Source organism: Ovis canadensis, chromosome 19 (genome assembly GCF_042477335.2).
Source record: "Ovis canadensis isolate MfBH-ARS-UI-01 breed Bighorn chromosome 19, ARS-UI_OviCan_v2, whole genome shotgun sequence".
Taxonomy (NCBI): Eukaryota; Metazoa; Chordata; class Mammalia; order Artiodactyla; family Bovidae; genus Ovis; species Ovis canadensis.
The window spans coordinates 39,440,489-39,462,285 of NC_091263.1; the positions used below are offsets into that span (position 1 = coordinate 39,440,489).

At 38.2% G+C, this 21,797-nt stretch overlaps 1 pseudogene; it reads left to right on the forward strand.

Annotated features, from left to right (window-relative positions):
* LOC138424802 (alpha-1,6-mannosylglycoprotein 6-beta-N-acetylglucosaminyltransferase B-like) overlaps positions 1-21,520 on the forward strand; it is a 62,603-nt pseudogene extending 41,083 nt beyond the window's left edge.
* Positions 21,521-21,797: the final 277 nt, after the last annotated feature.

Here is a 21,797-nt window from a genome sequence, read left to right on the forward strand (position 1 = left end):
ATTATCCCCATGGGGAAACCATGGCCAAGTATAGCTATAAGTCATGAAGTCACCAATTGGTAAACATTCACATAAATATAGCTTTCCGGTAGGAGGGCTGTTTGCAAAAGAGGAACCAATGAAAATTCAACACTGTTAAAAAGCACCAGCATGTGGCTAATTATGCAAGCTAAACCATACCTCAAGGATGCCATGAGCTTAAAATCAGAATTGTCCCTTTCTAGTTAGTTGTGTGCCTTCAGACAGTGCACTGCTTCGAGCTTCGGTTTGTTCTTGTTTAACATGGGAAGAATACCTTGGTTAATCATATAGTAAACTGCCATATAAATTATACATAAATAATTTTAATATAAGCTATTAAGGGCTAAACACATAAAGGTATAAATAAAGTGATACAGTTGGCATGAGTGTGATACAAGTATGAAAACACCCAAATAAAAATAACTTCAAAATAAACATTTATTATTCCTTTGTAACAAGTTGCCTGGAACCAGGTGGCACCTGGATTGGTTCAGTGGTTCAATAATGGCAGTACTCAGAATGGATTTCTCTGCAACTGTCTCAATCTCCCCAGCAGAGTAGCTGGCTATGGCAAATACATATAACTGCATCTCAGTTCTACAGTTAAAGCTGGAAGGAAGGGGAAGGGACTTTCCTTATGCATATTAGTATTACCATGGTGGAAGTTCTTTTCTAGCAGATTTCTCCTTCTGGCCTATTGGCCAGGCAATGGTCACATATGAGCATAGGCTATTGATGAAGAAGGTAAGACACATACCTGAAGCCTTCAGTGTTTAAACTGGCCCCTACCCTCAATGAACAAGATGGTATAACAGCTGTTGGAGAGGCTGCTAAAACTCCAATATAAGAAGGAGGTACTCTTGATTCATTGAATTGCAGAGGCAAAGGCGGGCATAGATGGAATGAAATCATGAAGGCAGGTGGTGGTAATGATGGAATACATAAAGATAAACATTTTGACTTGATTCGACTTGTGTGAAATTACTTAAAAAGCAGCAGAATAAGATTTTTTTCTTTCAGTTTCCAGTTGCTAAATTCCTTTTATATTTATGCGGTATGTATGAACCTGCAGCTAGATCCTGGAAGACATTAAATTTGAGATAAAGGAGTTGAAATGATGGTGCCTACAAAACTGAAGTCGCTCAGTCGTGTCCGACTCTTTGCAACCCCATAGACTGTAGCCTACCAGGCTCCTCTGTCCATGGGATTTTCCAGGTACTAGTACTGGAGTGGATTGCCATTTCCTTCTCCAGGGGATCTTCCCAACCCAGGGATTGAACCCAGGTCTCCCACATTGTAGACAGACGCTTTACCATTTGAACCACCAGGGAAGTCCCTGGTGCCTACAAAAAAGCATTTCTAAAAGCATTGGGAGTCCTAAATACTGGGCCATACAATGTTAGCTGATTGGGACCAGGAGGTCTACAGCAATCATTGATAGATTCATGATGAAAGTCATATAAAAAGGGGCAAGAGGATTAGCATATATTCACAACTACTGTTACCTCTGAGGATTTAGAATTCCCTAAAGTTTCTCAGTGTGTTGACATATTGGACAGGACTGAGCCGTGGGTCACACGCTGTATAATTATGCTCTCCAGTGCCTTCTGTTGTATTTCCCATTTATGTTGTTTCCTGGGGGACCAGCTGGCTTCTCTACATTCTGTGAGGACCAACCTGTATTTGTGGCTTCAGCCAGCCTTTTTGTATATTCATGAACTTTGTCAAGGAGGACCAGCAAAAGAGATGCATTTGTACAAATCTATCCAGCCTACCAGAAAATTTCAAAAAGAATCTTGACTGTATTAAGGATAGAACATAATTTCTGTGTTATGAAATCAGACACCTCATCTGTTTCATCTACTGCTATATCCCTAGAACCTAGAATGCAAATAGCACATAGTAGACAGACAGTCAGTGACAGATTTTATTTTCTTGGGCTCCAAATCACTGTGGATGGTGACTGTAGCCATGAAATTAAAAGATGCTTGCTCCTTGGAAGAAAAGCCATGACAAACCTAGGCCACACATTGAAAAGCAGAGATATCACCTTGCAGATAAATGTCTGTATAGTCAAAGCTATGGTTTTTCCAGTAGTCATGAATGGATATGAGAACTGGACTGTAAAGTAGTTAGAGTGGCAAAGAACTGATGCTTTTAAAGTGTGGTGTTGGAGAAGACTCTTGAGAGTCCCTTGGACTGGAAGGAGATTGAACCAGTCAATCCCAAAGGAAATCAACCCTGAATACTCATTGGAAGGACTGATGCTGAAGCTCCAATACTTTGGCCACCTGATGCAAAGAGCAGACTCATTGCAAAAGACCCTGATGCTGGGAAAGACTGGAGGCAGGAGGAGTAGAGGGTGACAGAGGATGAGATGGTTGGATGGCATCATCAACTCAACGGACATGAATTTGAGCAAACTCCAGGAAAGAGTGAAGGACAGGGTGGCCTGCCATGCTGCAGTCCACAGGGCTACAAAGTCAGACATGACTTAGCTACTAAACAAACAAACAAACAGATGGCCAGTGAATGATAATTATTTTACTAATAGATGCATCTACTAGTTATTGACTTGCCACTCAGCTGCTTTCAAAGATAGGGAACTGCCCTGAACAATTATCTCAAAATGAAACATTCCCTGGGAATTTGGAGGTATGTGTCCCTTTCCAGTTCTAATACTGCTGCTGCTGCTGCTGTTGCTAAGTCGCTTCAGTCGTGTCCGACTCTACGCCTGGCGTGCTGCGATTCATGAGGTCGCAAAGAGTCGGACACAACTGAATGACTGAACTGAACTGATCTGCTTCCCAGTTTGTACAAGCCAGAAAAGCTGGCTGCTCAAAGATTCTGCAGCCATGTAATGAGACCCAAGCACCTGCGAAGGTGGATTCATGCAGAGTACACATTCTAGATTCTCAGCAAAGATGCTATAGTCATATCTAATTTGAATCAACTGTCCATGTAAGCAGGAAGGACAAAGCCTTGGAAAATGGAAGAGACAATGCATGAAATGACAGCTTAGACACCACCTGTGCCTCAGGTGTGGGCAGTCACCGAAGAGGCACGTGCTGTTAAGAGCTGAGAGTGAAACACAGTAACGTCTCCTAATCTTACCAGTTAAGATTTCCAGATAGAGGGTTTCCCTGGTAGCTTAGTGGTAGAAAATCTGCTAGCCACTGCAGTAGACACAGGTTCGATCCCTGATCTGGAAAGAACCGCCATGATGTGGGGCAACTAAACCAATGTGCCACAACTACTGACTCTGTGCTCTAGAGCTCGGGAACCACAGCTACTGAGCCCACGTGCTGTAACTATTGAAGCCCACATGCCCTAGACCCATGCACTGCTACATGAGAAGCCACCACGTTGAGAAGTCCACACACCACAACTAGAGAGTAGTCCCCACTGGCCACAACTAGAGAAGAGCCCATGCAGCAACAGAGACTCAGCACAACCAAAAATAGATAAACAAATAAAATTAAGGGCTCCCCAGGTGGCATTAGCTTATATATATATATATATAATTTTATTTAAAGTAAATGGTTGCCAGGTAGAATATTCATGTGCCAATTGGTACCAGGTGACACTATAATGTTGTCCTAAACACTACAGAAATCTGAAATGAAAAACATCTGATGATTCAGAATTTATGACCTAAAGTTATAACAGTGTTAAGGATAGAGATTATTATACTCATTATCAAGGAAATGAGCCATGGCATTAATAATAATCCAAAATATCTGTTCATATAGATATGATACATATTTGTCTTTGGGAATGCATTAATTTTTTTTAAAGCCGTTTTAGCCTTTTCAGTCTTAGTTCAGGCTAATACTTAAATTAGCTTGCATTTTCTAAGCACTTATCAATTGATGGAACAGAGAGTGACATCAGATGTGTGCTGGGAGGCAAAGAGAAATCAGCCTGAGATTAAACAGCTCTGAATAATTCATACATGGGTAATTGAGAGATGACTGACAACCAGCAATTGAACAACAAATAACCTTTGTAGGTATTTATAAAACTTCTCTTACTCGCATAAGACATATTTGAAATGGTAAAGTACATACTGACACTTTCCCCACTTATCACTCATTGTTTCCCCAGAGAAGCAGAACCAATAGCACAGAATAAATGGATAATTTTCTTCTGCTTTTTGTTCTATTCAAGGCTTCAACAAATTGAATAATGATCATTCACTTTGGTAAGGACAATCTATGGAGTCCACTGGTTCATAGGTTAATCTCATGTGAAAACATTCTCAAAGACACATTCAGAAATAATGTTTAATCTGGGCATCCGGTGGCCAGTCAAGTTGATATGTAAAGTCAGCAGTCACACCAGTGGTCCAGATTTTATAGCACCAATTGGAGCAGAGGACAAATAATTTTCTGTGTGCCCAGGAATCTGGGGCATTCAACAAACTTTACTCCTTATAAGACACTTTTTTTGTGTGTAGTGAAAGCATTTCAGCAAGATTGTAAAGTCATTTAAAAGGTTGTATTAGTTTCCTTTATTACTGCTGTAATACTTTATTTTATTATGCGCTTTACTTTATTCAGTTTACCTTCTTATGCACTGGGTGCATAAAGAAGAGAAATGTATCGTTTTACAGTTCTGGAGGCTAGACATCCTGAGAGCAAGTGTTGGCAGGGCTAATTCTTTCTGAGATCTATGAAGAAGACCCTGTTTTGTGATTCTCTCCTTGACACGAAGGTGGCCACCTTCTCATTGTGTCTCCTTAAACTGTCTTCTTCTATGTTATTCTCTCTGTGTTTCTAAATTCTCTTTTTATATATATAAGGTCACCTGTCATTTTCAATTAGATCTATTGCCTGGGAAATGTCCTAGACATAGGAGGCTGGTGGGCTACAGTCCATGGGGTCACAAGAGCTGGACAGAGCTTAGCAACTAAACCGTCACCACCATCATTCTAATGAACTCATTTTAATGTGATGACCATTTTAAAGAACTTATCTCCAAATAAGATCACACTCAGAAGCACTAGGGGTTAAGACCCCTACATATCTTCATTGGAGGGACACAGTAAACCTATAACAGAGGTGGTGACTTGGGAATAACAAACCAAAACAAATATTAGCATGAAATATATAGGTTAATTCTCCAAAATTCTCCAAGCCAGGCTTCAGCAATACATGAACCATGAACTTCCTGATGTTCAAGCTGGTTTTAGAAAAGGCAGAGGATCCAGAGATCAAATTGCCAGCATCTGCCGGATCATGGAAAAAGCAAGAGAGTTCCAGAAAAACATCTATTTCTGCTTTATTGACTATGCCAAAGCCTTTGGCTGTGTGGATCACAATAAACTGTGGAAAATTCTGAAAGAGATGGGAATACCAGACCACCTAACCTGCCTCTTGAGAAATCTGTATACAGGCCAGGAAGCAACTGTTAGAACTGGACATGGAACAACAGACTGGTTCCAAATAGGAAAAGGAGTATGTCAAGGTTGTATATTGTCACCCTGCTTATTTAAATTATATGCAGAGTACATCATGAGAAATGCTGGACTGGAAGAAACACAAGCTGGAATCAAGATTGCCGGGAGAAATATCAATCATCTCAGATATGCAGATGACACCACCCTTAAGGCAGAAAGTGAAGAGGAACTAAAAAGCCTCTTGATGAAAGTAAAAGAGGAGAGTGAAAAAGTTGGCTTAAAGCTCAACATTCAGAAAACAAAGATCATGGCATCTGGTCCCATCACTTCATGGGAAATAGATGGGGAAACAGTGGAAACAGTGTCAGACTTTATTTTTTGGGCCTCCAAAATCATTGCAGATGGTGATTGCAGCCATGAAATTAAAAGACGCTTACTCCTTGGAAGAAAAGTTATGACCAACTTAGATAGCATATTCAAAAGCAGAGACATTACTTTGCCAACTAAGGTCTGTCTAGTCAAGGCTATGGTTTTTCCAGTAGTCATGTCTGGATGTGAGAGTTGGACTGTGAAGAAGGCTGAGCACCGAAGAATGGATGCTTTTGAATTGTGGTGTTGGAGAAGACTCTTGAGAGTCCCTTGGACTGCAAGGAGATTCAACCAGCCCATTCTGAAGGAGATCAACCCTGGGATTTCTTTGGAAGGAATGATGCTAAAGCTGAAACTCCAGTACTTTGGCCACCTCATGTGAAGAGCTGACTCATTGGAGAAGACTTTGATGCTGGGAGGGATTGGGGGCAGGAGGAGAAAGGAACGACTGAGGATGAGATGGCTGGCTGGCATCAAGGACTCGATGGACGCGAGTCTGAGTGAACTCTGGGTGTTGGTGAGGGATGGGGAGGTCTGGCGTGCTGCGATTCATGGGGTCGCAAAGAGTCAGACATGACTGACTGACTGAACTGAACTGGTAGAGGTTAATGAGAAAATACTACCAAATAGCAACTGAATGTAAGGCATGTATTCAGTGTAGGGCAGACATGGTTATTATTATATTTAAATGTTGCTTTTAAAGAGTTTTTATAACTGGAAAGTAAAGCTATAGTAGAAATTTGTAGTTTAAGAAAAATCAAAGGAACTTTAGAAATATACCAGGGAAGTTCATGTATAATTGACAAGCTGATTAAATATGTAGTAATGACTGGCAAAGTTCAGAAAAGGAGAATGCCCCTGTAGATTGGGTGATGAGATGTTCAGACACTTTCAAGTAGGTTACAAGCTTTGAATATACATGTCTAAAACCTATGAGAAAATCATCTAGATATTCCATAATTTACATTTCTGCTATACTGACTTGCTTTAGTTTGCTAGCTAGTGTCCTACAGATCCATCCTAAGTCTTATTTTCCTGCCTTTGTCCCTATAGATTATGGTGTCCTTTCCACATTATCTCATTGTTTCCACTTTCTATCCTCTCCATCTTCAAATTCAACCTCATTCTTTAAATTAAAAAAAAGAAGTTAAAAATGTCTGTTATGTATGAAAAGAAAGAAAGAAATAAAGAAATCATGATTTAAAGGCAAAAAAAATTTAAAACCCACAAAGCCCCACTGATTTCCAGTCACCTGTTTTATAATGTGATGCCCTACATCAGTATCACCATGTACACCTCCATGGGACTTATCAAATTCTTAGATAATATAAATACTATACTACATAATGGGCTTCCCAGGTGGCTCTAATGGTAAAGAACCCACCTGCCAATAAGTGACCTGGGTTTGATCCCTGTGTCAGGAAGAGTGGGGGAGGGCATGGCAATCCACTCCAGTATTCTTAGAGAATCCATGGACAGAGGAGCCTGGCAGGCTACATCCATAGGGTCACAAAGAGTCAGAAATGACTGAAGCAACTTAGCACACACATACTAAATGATATAAATAAATAGTTATGTGTTATAGTTATATAAATATTTCTTTCCAATTTTTGTTGGAAAGAGGATTAAGGATTATATATAATCATATATATATATATAGTGATATATATATATAGTTATATATATATATAGTTATATATATATGTAGTTAAGGATTATATTTTCTTTGTATCTCCAAAGCCTAGAATCTGGAAATACTAATTCCAAAAAAATTTTAAATATTTTGCAAGATAAGCAAAAGTTCACTCAATTCAAAGAGATAAAAACTTTAGTTCTGATATTCTGTAGTAGCAATGGAATTATTTATATATTGGTTGAAACAGTCTGAGTACTTAGCTGTTATATGTATGAAATATCTCAAATGAGCAAAACTCAAAAGTACTGGTGACTAATTTCACAGCTAGGTACATGCACAAAAATATTTTTTCTAAGTAAAATGATAATTTTTTGTGACAATCATTGTTTTCATTTGCAAGGATTAAAAATGATATCCTTGAAAAATTAATATTTCCCTGTGAGAATATCACATATCTAAAATCACATACAAGATATCTAGCAATATTTTTCCTGTTTTCCAAAGCTTAGAAGAAGTTTTGAATGGAATAGAAACAACACTAAAATGCCTACAGAAATGAAATATTTTTCAATATGCAAGTTACAGCACATTCTAACTATTTTTCAATACTAGCAACTATGGTTTGTTGGTAAAAAACACAATATATTATAATTCCATTGTTTATCTTCACCATGATGTTGTTTTTTAATTAAAATTACATAATGTTCTCCTCTCTACATTTAGAGTAATATGATAAAATTAATTTCTCAAAATCAGAGGTTTTATGACCAGAACAGTTTAATGGGGAGAATGAAGAGAAGGGGGGTATCTACAATTTAACAGACCCCATAACATCAGCGAAGATAACCAAACAATATCAGAGAAAATTATGTAATTCCATGTCTCCGAAGCAGATTTTTTTAAACAAATTAACTTGACCCATGCTAAGGTATATGATGACAAACTGAGAGGCTAAATCATCAGTAATTGAATGAGCCTATAGTTATTCATCCATCATCACCATCATATTAGACCACTTAATTTGAGCAAGAAACCCTTCTCACCTTTTTTATTTTATTTATTTATTTATTTTTGAGTATAGCTGATTTTGCTTCCCTGATTGGCTCAGTGGTAAAGAATTTGCCTGCCAATGCAGGAGATGTGGGTTCAATACCTAGGTCGGGAAGAGCCCCTGGAGAAGGAAATGGTAACCCATTCCACTATCGTCTGGGAAATCCCATGGACAAAGAGCGTGGTGGGCTATAGTCTGTAAGTTCACGAAAGAGTTAGACACAACTTAGTGACGAAACAACAACATAGTTTCTGTACATAGCTGCATCAGTTTCTGCTGTAGAGCAAAGTAAATTCAGTCATTCGTGTTCATCTGTCCCCTCTTTTTTTTTTTTTTTTAAATTTCATTCCCATTTAGGTAACCAGAGAGCACCAAGTAGAGCTCCCTGTGTACAGAGTAGGTTCTCATAAATTATCTATGTTAAACATAATAGTGTATATATGTCAATCCCAATCTCCCAATTCATTACACACACCCCTTGCCCCCTCGGTGTCCACATTTGTTCTCTACGTCTGTGTCCCTATCGCATCTCATCTTGAATTAGTTTACACAGTATAAAGCAATCAAAGAATAAAAAATATCTGATAAAAGTTTACTTAATTGGAAACTGTCTCCTTAGACACTAGGAAATATCAATTTTTAGACTTCTAAACATATTAATGCTATAGATGCCACAGTGTTAAGAATATATTTTTCTTGATTTCAAATTATATAGTCAGACATTCTGATTTATTATACAATCATTCTGTAATATTCTACTCTTTCATAGAGCTAGTTTATGTATTAAGTTAAACTGAACCAAATATAATTCAATTCTTTGATAACAATACTAGGTTCAACTTAAGCTAGAAAACCTATTGAAGCTGGGTATCAAGTAAAACAGTCATGTGAACAGTTTCTCTTTCAAAATCAGTTGAATCATCATGATATTCATAAATGAATTATTTAGATGTCTTTGGAGTATGGAGGAATTATGTTTTATGAAGTCAATAGCATTTGCTGGCCACATCGTGCAAGAAAACAACAATCAAAATGGACCTAAGTTTTAAAAAAATGACTGAAAGGGCTAAAGGTAGCCCAGACAGAGCAAAAGCCAAAACTCATATGATTCCAGAGTATGCTGGCATTAGGGTAAGAGTGCTGTGGTCATGCATTTATACTTGTATAAGGGTCTTCACCTCTCTCCTTTCCTCATCTGCAAAATGAGGAGGCTCAGTTGAATAAAATCAGATTATCTCACAGTTTGAGGAGATCCTTGTGGGCACTTGACCAAACTTGCAGACCCACTGTGCTTAAGCACAATGGCTCAAGTTAGAGTGAATCTATTACTTTATGAAGCAGAATATTGAAATTTATGACACCTTCATTGAAATTATTTTTCATATTCATATAAACTGTTATAGGAAAAGGTTGCTATTTCATGCATGATGAAATCAAGATTTAGAGATTTAGAGAGAGTAAGTGATGTGTCTAAAACCACAAACCACAAAACCATTAAGTATTATGGTAGAAGCAAATGAAGGTATTTTGGATTCCAAGTAGTGTTCTTTCCATTACACTCCATTGCCTCTCTAGAAGCCTGCTCATATTACACTAGAAGCTACCTCTCTCCAATCCTCTTCCATTGATCCCCCTATTATTATTTGAACCAATAAGCATTTGATATATTTTAATAGAGCCAATCTCTCAAACATATGCTTAACTCACTGAAAGCTCTCTTGAAGAAGCCATTTCCCAGCAATGTATAGATATTTCTTGATATGATTATAAATATATTTGATGAACAGAGTGAGATGGGGAAGAAATTAGAACAGAAAATGCAATTCAGACAGAGTCATTGCTAATTATAAATCAATGAGAAATTAGAAGATTTTTTTTGAATTGGATTATTTCAGAAAATACAAGGTAACAGAAGAGTAGTAGCTTCAGTTACTTTAGAAAAACTTCATGGAATGCATGAGAATTTAGGGGGTTTTAAATAGAGGGTATTCCAAACAGTTGTATGTCATGTGAATTTTGTAGTCTTGTTAGATTTCAGTAAGAATTTGTCAGACCAAGGAAGCAGAGCTTAAGAAGCGTCCTATGGTGTGATGAAGCAGAAAGGCAGGGGCACCATGCTTCTACCTGTTGCCATATACAGAAGAGAGGAAACTGCATGATCCTTATGGATGATCTTTCACCTCAATGATCATTTTCCTCCTAGAAAACAGTCTAAACAAATGCCAACCTCATCATTGCTGCTCTACACAGAATAGGTAGTGGCTGGGAACTGGATGCCCAGACAGAAAGCACATTTTCCAGTCTCTGCTGCATTTGAGGGAAGTCATAAGACTATCTCTTGCCAATGGAATATAAGTGAAAGTGGCATATTTCACCTCAGTTGTTACAAGGTTAAGAAGTGTGAAAGCCTTCTTCTCCCTCATTCTTCCTTTTATTCTACCTGAGCACAATTGACCCCAGAATGCTAGACCTAAGAGAGGAAGTTCAGAGATGGAAAGATCTAAATTCCTAAATCTTCAAGTTGAGTAGAGCCACATTCTGTCTAGGAACTGCATCAGAACTGTCATCCAAGTAAGAAATTAGTTGCAATGTGTTGCTCAATACAATTGTTTATTTGTCACATTAGCTTTCATTACTCTAATTAATATTGGGAAGCACTGGTGAATAAGACAGATATAAGCTGAGTTGAAGGAAAGTTGGAAATATGTTTTGTTGTTTATTTCTTACACAATAGTCATCCTCATTTCTAAGGATTAGTTTCTCTGTATTCCGGTCATTCCATATTATATTTTCAAAATTTTTTAAAAAGTTCAAAATCAGAAAATATTTGAAATTTAAACTTTTTTGCAAACTTTAAAGGTGAAAATAATGAAATATTTCATTATTTTCTCTTGCTCAAGGTCTACTGAAATTTCACATGCATAAATGCACTGGAAAAGAACATGGATTCACATTTGCTTTTTCATTATTCCATTCAGAAAACATTTGTACCATGAACTGTTCCACTAACCTTGGATCCTTTCCCAGGTTTTCTCTCTTACTGATATGATATTGATTACTAGAATACTCTTCTAATATACTCATTATCAGAGAAGCGCACAAGATTCTGAAAACAACCTTTAATTGTGTGAGCATTTAAAGTTAATTTGGTCTTCATTACTTTATTTTAAATGAGGCTTCATTTTCATACTAAAATTATTCATACCTTGATTTTATAACACAACTCATTTGCCCCTTAAAAGAAAACTGTTTTCTAATTTAAATTTTTGTAAATGTATCATCTATCAAGAATTCAAAAACAGTACAGTAAGTGCTATTTAACATCTTATTGGTCATCTGTCACTGCGTGAATGGTAGTCAATAATAATTTGTCAAGCAATTAACAGAGTTAATAAATAGTAACAGAATAACCTAATCTGCCCGTCACCAGTAGTCACTAGTTGTGAATTAATGTACTGAAACTCTTCAACATCACACCTGATACCCAACGAGATGGAGAGCAAACATGACATACCAGATGATGATTAATGATAAGGATGACATAATTCACTAGTAATATTTTAGGTCCTAGAAATCCTTTCTCTTCCCTCTCCTTGTTAATTTTGCAAACATGTACATGTACTAAAGACTCTTTTAGGCACTGTATGCACTCTTGGCAATTTTTTCAAAAATACGTATATTAATATAAAAATGAAACTGAGGTCTAAATTATCTGATCATGTAATTTCTTCACTTGAATTGTCCCATAATAGGAAAAATTATAATGTGTTATTAAAAAAAATTAAAATGTTGACATTTATCCAAGTAACAAGGGACTGAGTAATCATGTTTATAAAACTAAGACTGCTTATAAAATCAAATAGTCAAAGGAGTATATTCTGAGGAAAGAATAACATGAAAGAATTAGATTGGTTCTTTTACATCATACAGTCAGAATTGAAAAAGATTTTCCACATTATCTAATCCAAATCCATCCCAATAAAATAATTTCTTTAACTGTTGTTGTTTAGTCACTCAGTCGTGTTTGACTCTTTGTAACCCCATGAACTGCAGCACACCAACCTTCCCTGTCATTTACCATCTTCCGGAGCTTGTTCAAACTCCTGTCCGTTGACTTGGTGATGCCATCCAAGCATCTCATCCTCTGTTTGCCCTTATCCTGCCTTCAATCTTTCCCAGGATCAAGGTCTACTCCAAGGAGTTGGCTCTTTGTATAAGGTGGCCGAAGTATTGGAGTTTCAGCTTCAGCATCAGTCCTTCCAATGAATAGGCAGGACTGATTTCCTTTAGGATTGACTGGTTTGATTTTCTTGCAGTCCAAGGGACTCTCAAGAGTCTTCTCCAATACCACAGTTTGAAAGCATCAATTATTTGGTGCTCAGCTTTCCTTATGGTCCAACTCTCACAACCATACATGACTACTGGAAAAACCATAACTTTGACTATACGGACCTTTGTCGGTAAAGTAATGTCTGTTTTTAATATGCTATCTAGTTTTGTCATTGGAGAAGGCAATGGCAACCCACTCCAGTACTCTTGCCTGGAAAATCCCATGGACGGAGGAGCCTGGTAGGCTGCAGTCCATGGGGTCACAAAGAATTGGATACAACTGAGTGACTTCACTTTCACTTTTCACTTTCCTGCACCAGAGAAGAAAATGGCAACCCACTCCAGTGTTCTTGCCTGGAGAATCCCAGGGATGGGGAGCCTAGTGGGCTGCAGTCTATGGGGTTGCACAGAGTCGGACACGACTGAAGTGACTTAGCAGCAGCAGCAGCAGCATGTATGGATGCGAGTTGGACTATAAAGAAAGCTGAGTGCCGAAGAATTGACGCTTTTGAACCGTGGTGTTGGAGAAGACTCTTGAGAGTGAGAGAGTAACAGGCAGGAAGGCCAGGGGTCTCCAAATGGAGGAAATAGTCTGCAAGTGTCAGACATTTTTATCTCCCTTAAGCGGCAGGTGGAAACAAACTAGTGATATTTTTTTCCTTCTCTATACAAATTTAAAAGGAAGTTTCTTTTAAAATTCTGTGTTGCCATGACACCTGGTTTCACCTGAAGTTAACCAATGCCTTTTTCTTATGTTTATCTTAAGCTATACTAATGTACTATGCATTTACCCCAAACTCTGTCTTCAAGTTGGTTCCGCCTTTTGGGCTCAGAACCTACTTGATAAACCAGTATGTTATACTCCGATATTGTTCCTCTAATCTATGTAAACGAAACTATTTGTATGGTGCTCTGCCCTTCTTCAAGATTCAAGTTAATCCTTTTATGGCCCAAGATAAACCATTTGGAGCCAAGATTATTCCAAAATACATCTTATGGGTGAGGGGCTTGGTGTCATTCTAAATTTTGAGACATTCCTTTCTTTCATTAACAGACTGCTGGTGACTATATAACATCCAGCTAAAGACTAGCAGGGGGGTACTCTTTCTGCCCCCTTCTGATGCCTATGTCAAAAGCTTTCTCTATCTCCTTTATACTTTAATAAAACTCTGTTACACAAAAGTTCTGAGTGATCAAGCCTCTTCTCTGGCCCCGGATTGAATTCTTCTCCTCCGGGGGCCAAAAATCCCGGCGTTGTAATTCAACAACAACCTTTCAAGAGTCCCTGGGACTGCAAGGAGATCCAACCAGTCCATCCTAAAGGAGATCAGTCCTGGGTGTTCATTGGAAGGACTGATGTTAAAGCTGACACTCCAATACTTTGGCCACCTGATGCAAAGAGCTGACTCATTTGAAAAGACTCTGATGCTGGGGAAGATTGAAGGCAGGAGGAGAAGGGGATGACAGAGGAAGAGATGGTTGGATGGCATCACAGACTCAGTGGACATAAGTTGGGTGAACTCCAGGAGTTGATGTTGGACAGGGAGGCCTGGCGTGCTGTATTTCATGGGGTCGCAAGAGTCGGACACAACTGAGCCACTGAACTGAACTGGTAATAGAAATAGGGGATGGGGTAGAGAATGTTAATGTGGCCAATGTATTTATCTCTTTCAGCTCACGTGGATTTGCACTCTTTAAAGCATCTGCATGATGTAACTAGTTTTCAGGGATTCTTGATAAAGCCTTATGAAGACTATGATTAGCTAAATCAATGGAAAACATTCTTATTTCATGGACACAGATTAAGACCAGTAAGTTTAACTGGGCTTCCAAGATGGCACCAGTGATAAAGAATTAACCTGTCAATGCAAGAGATGTAGGTTTGATTCCTGGGTCAAGAAGATCCCTTGGAGTACAAAATTGCAAAGAGTCAGACACACCTGAGCAACTGAACACACACACACACACACACACACACACACACACACAAGTTTACATGGTGTTTTGATCAACTTTAAGAAAACATTCATAAATATCAAGGCATAGCCAGTAGGGCATACAACCTGGTTTTCATATGTTTTATGAAAACACAGAACGTATATGCCATAAGAGTGGTGTCATCTGCATATCTGAGGTTATTGATATTTCTCCCAACAAGCCTGAACCCAGCTTGTGCTTCATTCAGCTCAGAATTTCTCATGATGTACTATGTATATAAGTTAAATAAGCAGGGTGTCAATATACAGCCTTGATGTACTCATTTCCCAATTTGGAGCCATTGTATCTTTGATACGATTTGTATATATGTTTGTGCGTGTGTGTGTGTATGTATATATGTTTATATACATATATTCTTCAACCAGAGAATCAGAGTATGTATATATACTATACATTATATAGAGAAACAAATTTAATATGAGAAATTGGTTTGTACAAATATCAGACTTGGCTAAGTAAATCCAAAGCTCTTAGGGTAGGCGTTTAAGAAGCAAATATCACAAAGAGGCTGAAATCCCATGAACATGGGCTGAAGTGGCTATCTTTGGTGAAATTCTATCTTGTTCTCCCTCTCTCTCTGTCTCTGTCTCAGGTCTGCTGCTGCTGCTAAGTTGCTTCAATTGTGTCCGACTCTGTGTGACCCCATAGACGGCAGCCCACTAGGCTTCCCCGTCCCTGGGATTTTCCAGGCAAGAACACTGGAGTGGGTTGCCATTTCCTTCTCCAATACAGGAAAGTGAAAAGTGAAAGTGAAGTCGCTCAGTCGTGCCCGACTCTTAGCAACCCCATGGACTGCAGCCTACCAGTCTCCTCCATCATTGGGATTTTTCAGGCAAGAGTCCAGGAGTGGGGTGCCTTTGCCTTCTCCGCTCTGAGGTCTAAGTGATCAACTTATTCTCTAAGTGCTCTTTTAAGGCCTTCCAATGAATTAGTTGAGGTCCATCCAAGATAATCTCAATAATTTAAAGTCAACTTTTTAGGATTTTAATTTTATCTTTAAAACCCCTTTATCGTAGCACCTAGGTTGTGTTTGAATCACTGGGTAAATGTTTTACTTACGGTACAAAATGGCTTGTGATTCCCTTCCTTCTTCCAACTCTCACAAAACTATCTAGTGTAGTCCACCTGTCCAGAAACTTACAAGAAAGGAATTTGGAGGTTGGGTGATTTAGCACAGTCAAAATGACACATCAAAACACACGTTCTGATTCAGAAACTCTGGGGATGGAGCACAGAAGTTTTAATAGGCCCTCTAGGTAATTCTGATATACACTGAAATTTGAGAACAACATAAATATGTTCAATCTTTATGTTTTTTTTTTACATCCTGTTGTTAAAACTTTTGCAAGCTAGTCAAAAAAAGTATATTTTACACATATTGTTTTAAAAGCACAGCTTATCTTTTCAAATATACTATTTTTTACATATTTCTGTTTCTGATTAACTCTGATCTCCCTCCATATTACCTATAGTATTTTAAATCTGGGCAATATAAGTGTTTCTAAGATTTTATGAGAATATAACCATATTATTGTCCCATATAAATTTGAATTAGTCAAATTTAATTTATTCTTCTATAATCTATGTTCCTGTAAACATGCATCACCAAATATCAATCTCAAAAATAATATATTCATTTAAACATTCAGCAAAAGTTATGTGTATTCCTATTATGTGCCAATATAAAGAGGCAGAACTATATATATTGAAAATGAGAATCATTAGCCTATTTAAAGGAAGTGTGGCTCAGATGGTAAAGAATCTGCTGGCAATGCAGGAGACCCAGATTCAATTGCTTCATCTCAAAGATCCACTAGAGAAGAGAATGGGTACTCATTCCAGTATTCCTGCCTGGAGAATTCCAAGGAGAGAGGGGCCTGAAGGGCTATAGTCCATGGAATTGCAAAGAGTCAGACACAACTGATCAACTAACACACACACACACACACACACACACACACAGCTGCCTATAATCTGATGGTTTGTTAACAAGACTGTCCTAATTTTAAAGATAATTTCACCAGGCTGAATTAGTTTTATGCTTTTAAACATTAAATTCACATAACTGATGCACCTTGTTTTATTTCTGTATTCACCAAATACTTTTGTGGTTATAACTTGTCATACTTTACAGTGTTGCCTATGGGAAAAGTGTATTATGCCTGCTGATGCAAGTATGGTCTACATGGTAGTTATATTTAAAATAAAAAATTCTCTAACAATAATATTCCAAGAGTTTGTTAAAAATCTTATAAGTGGGAAATGACCTCAAATTTGTGAAAAAATTCTAAGTACATTATTTTTAATATCAATTGAAAATATTCATAAGCAAATACTTGCCCCTGTGCACCAAAATGTTTGGGCATTTCAGTATTATTTCTGATGTTAAAAATGTTAACATTAATATCTATCAAGACATATATGGTCTTGGTAGAATTTAAAGCAATAACCCATACTATGCCATATCATCTTTCAGCTATAAAGAATAAAATAGATTCACATCAGATCCCCAAGAAATTTTCTTGTATACATTTTAAGATATTTTAGAAAATAACCCATTCTGTATCCAAGATTGACAAACCATTTCTTAAAGGGCTAGAGAGCAAATATTTAAGACTTTGCAGATCATGAGACAAAAATTGAGGCTGTCATATAGGTAGGTTCTTACATAACTCTTTAAAAGTAACAATTTAAAAACTGCAAAAACCAACCTTAGCTCACAAGCAGTAAACAAAAAAGAGGTCAACAAGATTTGACCACCAGGCTAAAGATTTCTGATCCCTGTTGTATATAATTCCATTTCTATTCATGGATATGATGACATAAATGCTTGTCTATAGATATCAAAAAATACCAAAACGGATAGTATGTGTATCTGAGAACAGAAATGATATTGGAATGGGGATGTGGTAGTCAAGGGATTATTGTTTTACCTATATTATTTAAAATTTTAACATATGGTTTACACACACACACACACACACACACACACACACATACAAGAGGGACCAACATTCACCACTCTTGGAGATAATACAAACAAAGAGAGCATTCTAAGTAGTAAGCTGCCTGGACTCCTGTACCAGTCCCAGTCCAATTTATGTAGAGTACTAAATTCAAGGTTTTAAGCTTTTCCTCATATGTGGGGCCTCCAATAGTATCAAAAAGCAGAGAAGAAACTACATGAAAGTTTAACTTCCTCCTTTATTACCTGCTCAAACTTGTAATTGTGAAAGTGGAAAGCAATAGGTAAAAAAGCAACAATATCTCTCTTGAGTGCATAGACATAAAATCACTCCCAAGCATCCACCTCAAATACTTTTCTTTTGAGATACCTTTTTTTTTTTTCCTGTAGAGCATAAATCCCTTTCAAACTCCTTTCCAGATCTTTACCCAAAATGGAGCTAACTAGAGTATATGCAGCAGCATTTCTAGTTATTGTTTATTTCATTTGCATAACATTTTCCTTAACATATTTCCATTCTTATGAGTCTGCACAGGGTAGCCTTAATTTAGATTTAACTCTAGTTGTTAACTCTAGTTGGTCAGATTGGTCTTTCTCACTTTGTGATTAAAATTATGCAAGCTATTTCAGTTTTGCTTGATTTTTTATTGTATTTATCACTTCTCCATAGTTTCTTTTGGCCTATATGTTTTCTCTGGAATTAACTGACTTAACTTCTCTTATTTCTGTAAGTTAGCAAAAATGTCTTTTCCTCCTCTCACACAGCAGATTTTTCATTTCTTACCTTTCTAATCAGTATCTCACATTAAACATTGCAAAGTGAAATGAGCTTATAAAATTAAGAGGTGAAATTTCTTGGTTGTTCCAAGGTGTAAACATGTACCATGTTGCAAATCCTTCTGAGCATGCTTTCAAAGACTTTATTCTTTTCTAATCTGTTTCTCTGGAATAAATTCTCAAGAAATTGTGGTTAATTCCTATAATCAGGGTTTATCTTTACCTCATTCACTTTAGGCTATTCTAGTTCTTTTTCACATTTCAGCAAGATCTCATTCTTACCTCAAACTCTAAAATTAAAAAAAGAATGAGATATATCTGAAGCAAAGACTTCTTTTCTTTTTAAATTTACCAATCCCTATAATGACTTCAGAGGCACCATCACAGGCCCTGGGAACCATACAGAATAGAGATGGAAAACCCTTAGATTATAAGTTCTGTGAGCAAACATCGACATCAATGCTTATTAAACTACTTGTGTTGAAAGAACCAGTATGTTGAGAAACAATCATCTATGAGATAATCATATGTCAGCATGTCTTAAGAGTGAAAGAGATACTCATTGCCCTTTATTCTCAACTATCTTTTCAAGAAGATTTGTATTGTGAACAACTTTGGAGGACAGAGTTTTTCTCTGAAGCAAAGAACACATTTGCTTATAACCTGAAATGCAGAGATAGCATCTGTCTTTGGAGCAAACAGCAAGTATGCTTACTGTTAAATATAAAATATTAGGCTTGTTAAACTCAGGGTCCCTTACCTATAATTCAATTCATTGTGTGTGCAAGAGTAATCTGGCACTGTTTGTTCACTTTGACAATAATTGGGTTGATGAAACAATATTAGAAATGCTGGTGCTCTGGTACTTCTACTTCAAGTGATAAACTGTCCTTAGTCTACTCTCTGAGCCCAGAGTCTCTTGTCTTCATACCTGATCCATGAAATATTGGCGGGCTATCTTGTTAAATAGTACACATCAGGGAATAAAATGATAATCCCTTCACAATTTTTCATACAGTATTGGTTTCTACTTGAAATCTGGTTGAATATGACTATTTTATCACACACTGATTTTTTTTTTTAAGCCTGCAGTAAGTAGCTTCTAAGATAATTCCCAATGATACCTAACTTCTGGCTTTAATACCCTTGATAATCTTCCTAAAAGGGTGAGCTAGATGCTGTGACTTTCTTCTAATGACCAGAATATGGCAAAAAGGATAGGCTGTGACTTTCAAGATTAGGTTACAAATAGACTTGGGCTTCTATTTTGATTTTCTTCATTTTTTCTTGCTTCGCTCCATGGTGGAAGCCAGATACCATGCTATGATGTTTGCTATGGAAAGGTCCACATGACAAGGAACTGATAGAAGCCTCTATCTCCCAGCCAGTGATGAACTGAAGTCCTCAGTCCAACAAATCACAAGGAACTGAATGTTGTTCAGAACCATGTGAATGAGGCCAGAAGCAGATCTCCCTTAGTTCAGCCTCCAGATAGCACTATGGACCTGACTGCCATTGTGATTGCAATCTGATGAGAAACTCTGAAATGGAAGACCCAGCTAATCTATCCCTAGATTCCCAAAAGTTCAGAAACTGAGAGATAATAAATTTTTGTTGCTCTAGGCTGCCATATTTTGGGGGTAATCTGTTAAACAGTGAGGCATTTCAAGGACTGGCATCAGTTAATGGAGATCCTTGCCCTACTCTAGATAATTCCTTCCCTAGCTCTTTGTGGGAAGGAATCCAATCCACTTTATTCATCAGTGCATCTTCATACAATGTAAGGTACATGATAGGTTACTAATAAATTATTTTTGAAAAGATTCATGAGTCACTGGTCAAGCCCAATTATGGTCAGAATATATGTTAATGAGATATAAATTGAGAATTGAGAAGTATGATAGTAAGACTCACGTAGGACAGCTACTGTATTACAATGAAGATGGTAGGTGATACATATAATGAATAGAAGAGAAGTTTGGAAACAATAATTTAAATAAAATGAATGAGATCTATTCTTAATCCACATAAATGTACCTAAATACATATATACACATACATGAAGCTAAATACATATATAAGAAAGTTGGCTGAATTAGATATTCACCTATTAATACAAAACCCTTGTTCTTTTAAATTTTCTATTATAATTGACTTTACTTTTATATGTAATTTTAAAAGGCTACTCTTTGGCTAACATTTGGTCACAAATCAGTGATTAAACATGAGAGAGTCAGACAATTGCTGTTGATTGTGTGACTGAAGGCATTTAAACTGTGTGGCCCACTGTGACCACAACTGTAAAAAGATCATCAGGTAAATGAACTATATAGTCTCTTCTAAAATTTATAGATTCTGGGCCTCAAGCAGACCTGCAGGATTTCACTACCAGGGCTGAAGCTACCTGATTTCTGGTGTTGCTGGCTGGAAAATGGCATTAACATGAGGTGGGCCCCTACCTGCCCTAGGAATACACGTGTGAGGGGATGCTGGAGCAAATCCATGCCTACATCCAGCACCAGGACTTTTGTGTAGACCCGGCTCCTGCCGCGAGCCCCGCAGAACCCCTTCATCCTGGCTCCCAATGCCACCCACCTCGAATGGGCCCACAACACCAGCTTAGCCCCGGGGGCCTGGCCCCCAGTGCACTCCCTCCGGGCCTGGCTGGCTGCCACGGGAAGGGCCTGCACAGATGCCTGCCTGGACCACGGGCTGATCTGTGAGCCCTCTTTCTTCCCCTTCCTCAACAGCCAGGACGCCTTCCAGAAGCTGCAGGTGCCCTGCGACGGCATTGAGTCAGAGATGAACCACCTGTACCCGGCCTTTGCCCAGCCTGGCCAGGAGTGCTTCCTGCAGAAGGAACCTCTGCTCTTCAGCTGCGCCGGCTCCAGCACGAAATATCCGCGGCTCTGCCCCTGCCGAGACTTCCGCGAGGGCCAGGTGGCCTTGTGCCAGGACTGTCTGGGAGGGTGACCACCAGGCTGGCCTCTCTACCGCAGGAGAAAGCACCAGCAGATTCTGAGCTCCAATGACCCTCCCTCCCCTCGACGCCCCCGAACTGAAGCCTTCTTCCTTGACTGGGACGTCGGCAGGGCAGATTGGTGCATAGGTCTAGGGAGCCGGGAGACTCTGCCAAGCATCTGGTGTCCACCCTCCGAAGGCTTCTCATGCTCCTCCCAGGGGTGCATGGCAGCGCAGTGGCCAAGCAGCTGGGGGTTGGTGCAAACGTCCCAGTGAGTGGCCCAGGAGC